The 10,289-nt window shown below is 48.9% G+C and overlaps 1 protein-coding gene across 1 annotated transcript in view; it reads right to left on the minus strand.

Moving 5' to 3' along the window:
* CORO1C (coronin 1C) overlaps positions 1-9,993 on the minus strand; it is a 45,783-nt gene extending 35,790 nt beyond the window's left edge. Inside the window, exon 1 of the mRNA XM_059827451.1 lies at positions 9,948-9,993. The gene's annotated coding sequence lies outside the window, so the exon portion shown is untranslated. The remainder of the gene's footprint in view (positions 1-9,947) is intronic.
* Between the last annotated feature and the right edge of the window lie 296 nt (positions 9,994-10,289).

Below are 10,289 nucleotides of genomic sequence, written 5' to 3' on the forward strand. Positions count from 1 at the left end.
ACATCTCCCATGCTGTGGCCGACACTCCTTTCACGTGCACACAGGGATGCAACAGATAGTTTTACTTAAAGATTTCCAGGTATGCAATTCATCTTCTTGGGGATCTTACTACTTACACGATTTTGTAGCTTGTATCTTTATGGTCTAACATTACATCATTTACCATAATTTACAGTGACGAAAGGACACTGCAGTTAACTCATTACCGCGAACAGAGAGCATTGTCTGGCTTCATTTGAACTGTGTCATCTACCATGAAGCTAGAGCAATGAACGCACACAAAAATCATTACACAAAATAATTTATCAGGAGGCCATCGTGGGATGGGCAACCAGCAAAGAGACACACTGCAGCAGTTACACAAACCCTGGATCTGAAATGGCAAAGCAGCTGAGGAGCAGGAACGGGTACATGCCAGAGCAACAACCTCCAAAAGCAACCTCCTCTTTTGGGTTTACATTTTTTACAGTATCTTCTTTCAGCCGGCACTAAAGCTGCCAACCTCGTAGGCAGCGATGGGTGATGTATTTGGGGATATTTGGATGATAGCAATTTAACGCACACTGGGCAAAAAAAGGTCAGTGAAAATGAAAACAGAAGACAGGGGAGAGCAAAGCAGAGAATAAAAGCAGCATTGAAACCCAGCAAAAAACCTCAGAGAGGCAAGTAACATACAGAATACACAGAGAAAAGAGGACTAGGGTACCTGTGGATTAAGCATCCTGGATGCCCGAGTGCATCTCTGCATTTCGGCTTCCACTTTTGCCCCCACTGGAGACTGAGCTGTACAGTCGGGGGGCACCGAACAAGCTTTCGGAGAGGGAAGGGAAGGAGAAGGAATCTTTGCACTGGAGTAGACAGACTCCCACCTTAAGAGACCAGCAGCTGACCACAGAAAGGCCATAGCCTTTCATATGCTCCCCTCCAAGAGCCTTAGTTCTCCTCCACTTTTCTGCACTGGAATAAACACCAGAGATGCTTCTTCGCACACTGTATCCTCACCCACTGCCAAGAGATGGAGCAACAAACTTCCAGAGCTGAACAACAGCCCTATGAACTTCAGCCAGAGACATTACACCCGCATGATGGAAGATGCTACTTACACCCCTGGGGACTGCCTGCATCACCCCCACTGTAAAAGCAGCACATGCCACAGAGAGGAAAGCAACGGGGCTTCAGACCACACTTTGACCCCGAGGAAAAGATGAGATGGGAGAGCACAACCCCCTGCACAGAGCTGCAAGTCAGCAAGCCTGTTACAACAGCCAAGCGCCAGGATTCCAGTTAAGAGAAGTATGCAGATAAAATGCTTTCTCCACAGAGCTGACCTAGTTCTCTTATCAGCGCAACAGAGCTAACAAGGAAGTATCAATCTGTTCAGAGCTGCTACCCCAATTTGCTGAATTCTTCTGCTCTCTTGAAGGTTACATGCAAGCTTCTTCCAGACCATATTCCTGAGACACATTGCAAGGTTTTATATTTAACCTGGGAAATGGGCAAAAGCATAGCACCAGCCAAGGACGGCTGTTACAAACAGAGAAACGGCTCTTCCCCACCATAGCTTCACTAATTCCTCACCAAATCACCACCAGGTCCCACCTTTCCCAATTTAACCAGCTAAGGCACAAGCACTTTTTTCCTAACGTGACAGGGTGCTAACAGCGGAAAACAACTGCATTTTTTCCTACAACTTGAAGCAATCGTGCCCAAATGAAATAAACGACCAACATGTGTCTTTCTATCTGTGTGACAGAGGAGCTCACCGGTAGCCACTAGGCCTGACACTCAGCTCCCGATACAGGATGCAGTCTGTCCTCTTCAGCAATGAACTTAAGCTAGAAGCCAAGCAGATAGCAGTACCCAGGCACTGGGAGCCTAAAGCACAGAAAGAATAACATGGGCGGGATTTCCCATTCTGCAAAAGTCAAGAGATGCAGACATGAAGGTAATTTGATTAACAGAGTATTTTCTAAGGTAAGCACATTTCCTGTTAAACTCCGGTGGCTTTAAGACATTATTGGAAACATTACACTGCTTCTCCTTACTTACAGTTAATTGGATCATTCCTTAAAAAAAAGACAAGAAGATTTATCAAAAAAAAAAGTCTCCAAAGGACTTGATAAACTGTTTTCTATTCCCCCTCAATTACAACATGCCGTGGTATCCACAGGAAGAAACTATAAACGTTACAGATGTTTTAAGGAGATAAACGATCTCATAGATAAAAGGTCGCAGGTCCCAGTTCTTCAAGAGCGCTGTAGCACTACAGCCCAAGAGCCACCATCAGGAAACCAAGACCTGCAGAAAGCCCTCCGCTATAAACATAAAGTTAGCCGGGACACAAATTCCTCACAACTTCAAAATAAAGCAGAAACAACAGATCAGCACAACCGAGGCTCACAAACAGACCAGCCAAGTGTGAGTCAGACTGACCAAGCAAGGATGCAGCATTCTCCAGATGGCCCTGCCCAACCACAAATGCTCCGCTGGTCTGCTGGATGGAGCACAATACCCAGACCTGCTGGGAGCCTGCTGAGAAGACATCGCTGCCTCGGGGGACGTGATCAGAGAGGAGGAGGATGGCCAAGCGTAATGGCAGCGCCTCTTGGACTGGCGCTGCAGCCATACACCACCATCGGGGCGTCTGAAGTTTTGTTTCCAGCCCTGTAATGGCAAACGCAATGGGCCAGAGACCTGGACAGCGTCACGGTTAGACTAGAGTTACAGCACAGACCAGCGCGGTCCATCACACTGCAATTTTGAATGGAGACTCTCTACTCCAAAAAATAGTAGTGGGCTTGGTTAGCATACCCTCACACACACCTTCATCCAAATGCTAGCTAAATCAGAGCCCAATTTAGCAACTTTCACTTCTCCAGGTACTCAATAACACCCATCCAACAGGTGAGGCACACATGTTGAACTTCTGACGCTCTTGAAATAAAACCAACAATGGTTAATTGTCAAAGACGAGACAATATCCTCAGCAGAGGAGAACGCACAAGGTTCCGACTGGACAACGCAAATGCGTTTCAGGTTTTAATGCTGTACAGATAAGCTGCAAAAGGAATCTCAATTCTCACAGTTGGAACTGGCGTGTATTTCTCCAGATTTCCATTTGCTGTCCTGCCAGCTCTTCTGGCCAAGCAGCCTATAATTCAAAGAGTACCATTGTCATTCTGTCCCATTTCCGTAACATGCAATTTGAAATCAGGGCTGGGGGAGGGAGGAAGGGACTGGAGGAGGCTAAAACTCAAATCCAGATAGTTCAATCTGCTAACTTGATTTTAAATCCCTGTCTTGTGGTACCAATTACAGCCCCTCAAACATCTGTTTTAGCAAAGGGTTCCAAGTTCAAACACATTTCCTCTGTCCTACAGATGTTCTTTGTCGCTGATCCGTTTCAGGCCAAGGCTGCTGTCCTGTGCTGCGGCAGAGCCCCAGCCGCTGCACAACATAGCTAAGGCGGCAGCAACCTGGGCGAGCTGGTGTCAAGCCACAAGTGCAACACGGAGCACCCTTCCCACCTCTCTAGGCAGGCAAGAAGAAAAAAAATGACTTAGGAAAGAGTATTTAGTTTAGTAAGCAGCTTTAATAAACATTCCTGCTATGCTATGAAGAAATATTTCAGATGCAAGAAGGAAAAACACCTTCCTACACCCACAGACTCCGTGCCAAGGACAAGGGGTATACCTGCTGTCCCCACCACTCCAGCGCTCCCATGACAGCTCCCTGATGGGGGAACTGCACCCCGGGCAAAGGCTGATTTCTCGGGGAAGGGACCTGCAGCTGGCTGCTCTCAGCTGGGGAACTTGTTTTCAAGAAGAGGCATGAAGAACTACAGCCTGCGCCTGATGACCTTTAAGCTTTACTTACCTGTTGGCTTGACAGTCATATTACTGCACGTGCAACCCACGCTTCCAGCCCTGTGAGAGTCCCTGTGGCATTTACAGCAGATCTGGAGGACACCAGCCAAAACAACAGGCAGTATTACGCTGAGATAAGCCCCAGCTGGTTTTTATGGGATCTTTCACAGTGCTTAAGAATTCCCCTAGTAGGCCAGAAGATTCATGTGGCAAGCACTACATTTAAAGAACAAAAAGATAATAACCTTCACTCCCAAAGAGACATCAGGGAGCAAAGTGAAGAGTATAGAGATAACACACATGCATCCAAAGCATGGGGAAACAGGAGGCCAAACCATGGTAGCCCACCTTTAAACCACAGTGCCTTAAAACACCACGCAGAACTTTAACAAATTGCTCCAGAAAGCAACAGTGGCCAGGAAAGAGATGCTGGAAGGCCCAATGGCACTCAGCTGGAAGTGTTTGGTGCCTACACTTCATGCCGCGCTAAAGCAGAAGTATATATTGCTGAAGTATGTCTGGCAACTCATGTTTGTCTAAGCTGGCTCAGGATTTCTTCCTGCCTTGCAAACCGATCTCAGCAGATCCAAAAAATGAAAATAAACCTTAAAAAAAAACGTTCACGGAAAACGCAAAAAAAATTAATCCACCTCCTGTTCTGGACAGCTTTGTGCCTATTTACTCCAACCTCCAACATACAGTACAATGAATGTAAGTGCTGCAGTAAGAAATGAACAGCTGAAAAGCTAAGTGTAAGAATGGCCATTTATACACACACATCCCACCACGTGTGCTGGTGCAAACATACAAACCACCTGTAAAACAACAAGTACACTTAGCATTACGTGCTAGAAGTATTCCCAGCCTGGTACCCGCAAGACCCTGAGCAAAATGCTTAACTTCACATTTCCAACTTGGAAACAAGGATCTCAATCCCTTTCACACGGGTAACCGCAGGAAACAACTGGAACACTGACTGGCCAGCGTATGATGAAAAATGCCAAGTAAATGCCAAGCATATACCCCGAGCCAGTTGGGTGTTCAAGATTCCAGCATGAACTAACAAACTGTGAGGTTTTTAAGTATTTAAAGTGAAAGGGGGGAAAAAAAAAAAGGCAATTTCAAGAGGTAATACTAGCGCTGAGCTGAGGCCCTCACCATGCTGATGACTATCTTCCATAGCAAGTGATCATCTGCCCAGCACTGCCAGTTTGCCTGGCTCCCAAGGGACAGAGTGCTTACTACTGCTTGAATTTGTTATTGCCTGCTAATCCCTGGTGGTGCTAATTATACCCATTATCAGTTTGTCTGGTTGTGCCTGACACACGTCCAATACGGCAACGTGCAGTACCGTAGGATGTCAAGTCCCTATCAGATTTCCACGGGAAGGGGACGCTTCAAAGTGTGATGTTTCAATACAGCAGGTTTTTACGTTTATGCGAGATAAACAGTGGATTTTCAAGGACTACAGCACACGGTCTCTATGGCAACTATATGCAGAACTAGGGGGATGGAGAAGGAGGGAGGGGAAGTTCCCACATTTTAAATACTCTGACTAGAGTGATTTGAAGTCCATTTTCCAGGGACTACTTATACCAGGAACTGCAGGTGAAACGTATTGCCTAGGTTCATGCATGGATGCAAACCAGGTGTAGTTTTAGGCACACCATCCCCATCTAGTCTTACGAAATCTCGCTCAGGCGTAGATTATATATATGCTTGTACAGACATATATGTACATAGATTACATACAAAGATGCTATGGCCACACAAGATTTGGAGAGCCACAGGGAAACCATGGTTCTTCCTAAAAGGAACACTTGGCCTGAAGCGCAGCTCAGCAACGCTCCAGAGGAAAGCTGGAGCTCATCTCGGCGCGCCTGACTGCATCAGGCTGAACCTTCATCACTTTAAGTCAGATCCCACCGCTGTTTTATTTCCATTGCTTTTTCAAATTGAATTATTAAAAGGGAAAACAAAAAACCCCCACCTAATTACGATGGATTGAGAGGCCCAGCTCAATGTCAAACAGAGTCACTATAACCGATCCAACCACATCCAGCTTCTTCCACTGACGGCCAGATGTCAAAAGAGCCATTACATGCTCATAGCAAAAACCATATTATTTATTGTTATCATCAACAAAATTCGGATAAGACAAAGCAAATAATGTTGAAAAAGCAACGTGATAATGTTGAAGAAATGCTATCGTCCCTTCTCCAACGCAGGTGATACCACCTTGGTATCTAACTCATTAACGAAGAAGAAGAGCAAAGAGGAGAAATGGTCAAAGAGCCTGTGTTTTACTTTGTCACCTCCAAACCAAGGCGACCTCTCCTATTGACAAGCACCGTGAGAGCACCAGCAGACTGGCAGCCTCCAAAAGAAAAACATGTGTTTTCTCCCCTTGGGAGGCAGCAGCAGATACCATTTTCATTATTTCTCTGTCAAGTTCCTTGCTAGTTCCTGACCTACAGAGTGGGACTTTAAAGCTTTTATGGTATTCCATCATAAAAGCCTCTTCCATTTCATTTGTGACTTGTTACGAAGATGTGCGCTGTAAAGAGATAACATATGTCTTACTGGCATGAAGAACTGCATGGGACAGGTGTAAAGTAAAATTATCTATTTGCCCAACAGTCACCTTCTACTTTATAGCTACGTCATTACCTCCACATCCAGCCATTAACTCTGATCAGATTTGTATTCGCTGCACAAACCCACACAGGCACACGCACAAGTAATGGTTGGTAACAGAGCTAATGGCTGGTGTATTCCATTAGGAACTTCTCCTCCAAGGACCACCAGCGCCAGACTCTGCACCGGAGAGTCCTCCGGCACAAAGCCAAACCTGCCGGCGGGACCTCTCGGGCTCATCACCGCTACGCCGAGAAGCTGAGTAGTTCTAGTGTCACCCTGGTATTTTATGTGCCTAACACCATCATCTAAAAACACATATGAAGAGTCATGTACTGAACGATTATAACCTCAAAAAGAAACAAATAATCCATTTTTAGTATAGTTACTCACAGGAGGAAAAATAGAACAAAGCAGTCCTATTGGCAAATCGAAAGAAAGGGCCCAGTAACTGATTCCCAACTACACCAGTATATTCAACACACCCAGAAAAATCCACTTCCACTGCTAGCTGTCCTGAGCCACTTCAGCTAACCTAAACCTTTTTGCCTCAGTTTTGCCTTGGCGTTCACCCCCGCAATGCCACCACCGCCTGCGTTTGTGCCAATCATGACAAAGCAACGTCGGTTCGCGTCCTGTCAGCCTAAAGCCGCCGCCGATCTGACTTTTCACATGTGGCTACATAACGAGGGTGACTGTAAACTGAAGCTGTAAGCAGTTTCTAATCAGACTAATTTCAGAGTTCACAAGCAGACCAAAAATATTAGGTGGGGGAGACTACAGGGAAAGAGCTAGAAGAGAACACAGACATTTAATTCTTGTTCATATGCCCTGTAAACGCTTAAACTGGGGCACTTCAAATCCTCAGTGAGTTTCTGTTCCAACACATCCTTAGAGAAGGACTGAGATTATCACAAAAGCCTCGGTAAAACAAAATCAAAACAAACAAACCCGTACTTTAACAGTCAAGTGAAAATGTGCCTGTGAGTTTGCCTAAAAGGACATTCCTAGCCCTGGGAGTGGTGCGCCGATGACCTCACCAAGCTGCAAACCCAGGCCAGGAAGCATTTTGCTCATGTCTTCAAAATAGGAAGCTGGCATCCAAGTTATATTCCTCGGAATCGATAATCAAATTAAAACCAGTAACATCAATTCTCTCATGATCAAAAGGCAACGTGGTGCTTTAACGACCCATTTTATGAAGCCATCATTAAAGTCTAATATCGAGCTTGACCAGGATGCACGGAACAGTTACTGAGGGCAGATCTCTCAGCGTCCTTTGCTGCAGCGCTCAGGAAAGCTGATATTTTACCCTTCTGCGCATTCCTTCTCATTGCCATTAAACTGAATCTCTGCCTTTTGCTTGGAGTGAATCCCAGAAGTGACAGATGCAATAAGCATGAAGATTTAACTTGAAAAAATCCAATGATGTTTGAAAAGGCAGCTCACTAGAAGATAGAGTAATGCCAACAGAGAACATAAAGAGAGACACACAAATGCTGATTAAAGCGATCTGTATAACAGGCTACAAGTGACCATTGAAAAATTACTATTATGAAGTGCCGTATTAAAACAAACACAAAGCGAATGCTCCCTGACATGTACCCGAGTGTGTCAGGTCTTACTACGGCTACTGAAAACACTAAAAAAAAATACATATACACAAAATAAACACGCATTGACTTTATCACAACAGTATTTGATCTTCTACCTTTGTGTACACAGCCATTAGCAAACATGAATATTAGCTGCAATAAAACGTCTCAGTGAGTGCACGGCCATCTGTTTTTTCCCCCTGAGCAGAAAAGATGATTCAATGCTTGTTATTCAAACGAAAATCAAATATATCCTCTCCTGCCTCACACACAAGATACCTGCTGTTTTCTCTAGCCATCGCACGTTAAGCACATGCGAACACGCTTCTCACAGGATGGGCTCTGCCAGTTCACACCATTTTCCCACACTTCCAGCAGGCACAGAGCTTCTCTCCCGCACGTGCTTAGAGAGGCACACGAAGAGAGAGGATAGCATCGGGTAGTCTGGATACAGCCTGGCCTAAAATTAAACCAGAACGGGTATCAGCCAACTGAAAAGCCAGCCGCAGCCTAGTATATTCAAAATGTCACTCTCGTTTTGCTATCATCCTTGGTCTTGCTTGCGCTAATCCGCACGCACCTCGGCATGAATAGGCTGAATAGACGTGCTCAAACAAACGTGTGCAGGACTGAAACTACAGCTATTAAAAAAAACCCCACAACACTAATGCATATCACTTATCTTTAACAATAAAACTGCATCAATCAGTTTTACTTTTGTTTCCAGTCAGCTTTCAGTCCCTTTTTTGTGTTTTGTGTTGGTTTTTTTTTTTTCCAGACCTGTCTCCTGTGCAGTCACAGCATCACATTGTCTAGAGCGGGGTACTACAGCTGAAGGCTTGTGCGCTTGCACGTCGGCCGCCTTCCCGTGTATCGTCAGCGGAGAAGCAGCTAATTTCACAAAGGACGGGTAAGTACCAACCTTTAAATTCTGGCCTTTGAAATATTGCTATTAAACCACGGTGGCTTTCTGCACAGAAAAACAAAGCCCAGGGACGTGTCATACAAGCCAGGACTTCAACGCATCTCCCCAATGGACGCAGAAGAGCCGTCAATAACGGCATGACGTGTAGCCGGTCAACACCGGCGTGAAGAAAAAAAAATAAATAAATAAACCAAACCAAAACTAAACCCTCCAGTCATCTTTTGTCCTCTGCAACGGCACCGGGGGGCAGCGGGGACGCAGCGCTCCGGGGGCGACACACACGCCGGTGCCAGCGAGCTGCTGCTGCATCGCCGTGAGAAAAAAAAGGGGGGAGGGGGGAGGAAAAGGGGAAAAAAGCCCCGCGGAACAAAAGAAAGCCCCGCTCGGCTCCGCGCGGAAGGCGGCCGGGGCTGGCAGCGGGCACCAGCCAGGTGCGGCCGCCCGGGCTGCGGCGGGAGAGCCCGGCCCCGCCGGCGGGGCCGCCCCGCCTCGGCCATGCCCTGCCGGCAACCGGCGGGCCCCGGCCGGATGCCGGAACCCGCCGCGACCCTGAGCCGCTCCGCTGCCTAATAAGGAGGAGAGCGGGGGAGAAGCCCCGGGCTGAGCGCGGCGCCCAACCGCCGGCGTGGGGAGGGCGCTTCCCCCCGCAGGCCCGGGCGCTGACAGCGGCCGCCGCCTCAGGAAGGGCTCGGCGGCAACGGCCGGCCCCGCGCAGGAAGAACCCGCCCGCCCGGACCCCCGCCCGCCCTGCCCTGCCCTGCCCAGCCCTGCCCGGCCCCGGCGCCCGCCGCCGCCCTCCGCCGGGCACCGCCGCCTCCCCGCGGCGGGCCGCCCGCCGCGCCCCCGCTGCCGCCCGCCGCGCCGCAGGGCGCCGTCCCGCTGCCGCCCCGCTCCCCGGTTCTCCCCCCTCCCCGTGCCGCGCACCGCGATCCCGAGCCGCCTCCCCGCGTCCGCTCCTCAGCCCGGCGGAGCCGCCTCCGCCGCCTGCCGCTGCCGCCGCCGCCGCCGCCCGACTGACCGCCGCGGGGCGGGGGCGGGCGGCGCCGGCGTGAGGCCCCGCCTCCTCGTTGCCACGCCTCCCACGGGGAGCCACGCCCCCTCGCTACGGGCACCGCCTGGTGCCGCGCCTTCCCGTCCCGCCTCTCGGCGGAGGGCGGGGGGCGGCGCGGTGAGTGGCGGCTCGCCTGGCCAGTGGCGGCGCGGCGCTCGCTGTCACGCGTGGTCGCGCGCTCGCTCGTTTCCCCCTCCCCGCGGCCGGCCGGTGCG

Source organism: Gavia stellata, chromosome 21 (assembly GCF_030936135.1).
Source record: "Gavia stellata isolate bGavSte3 chromosome 21, bGavSte3.hap2, whole genome shotgun sequence".
NCBI lineage: Eukaryota > Metazoa > Chordata > Aves > Gaviiformes > Gaviidae > Gavia > Gavia stellata.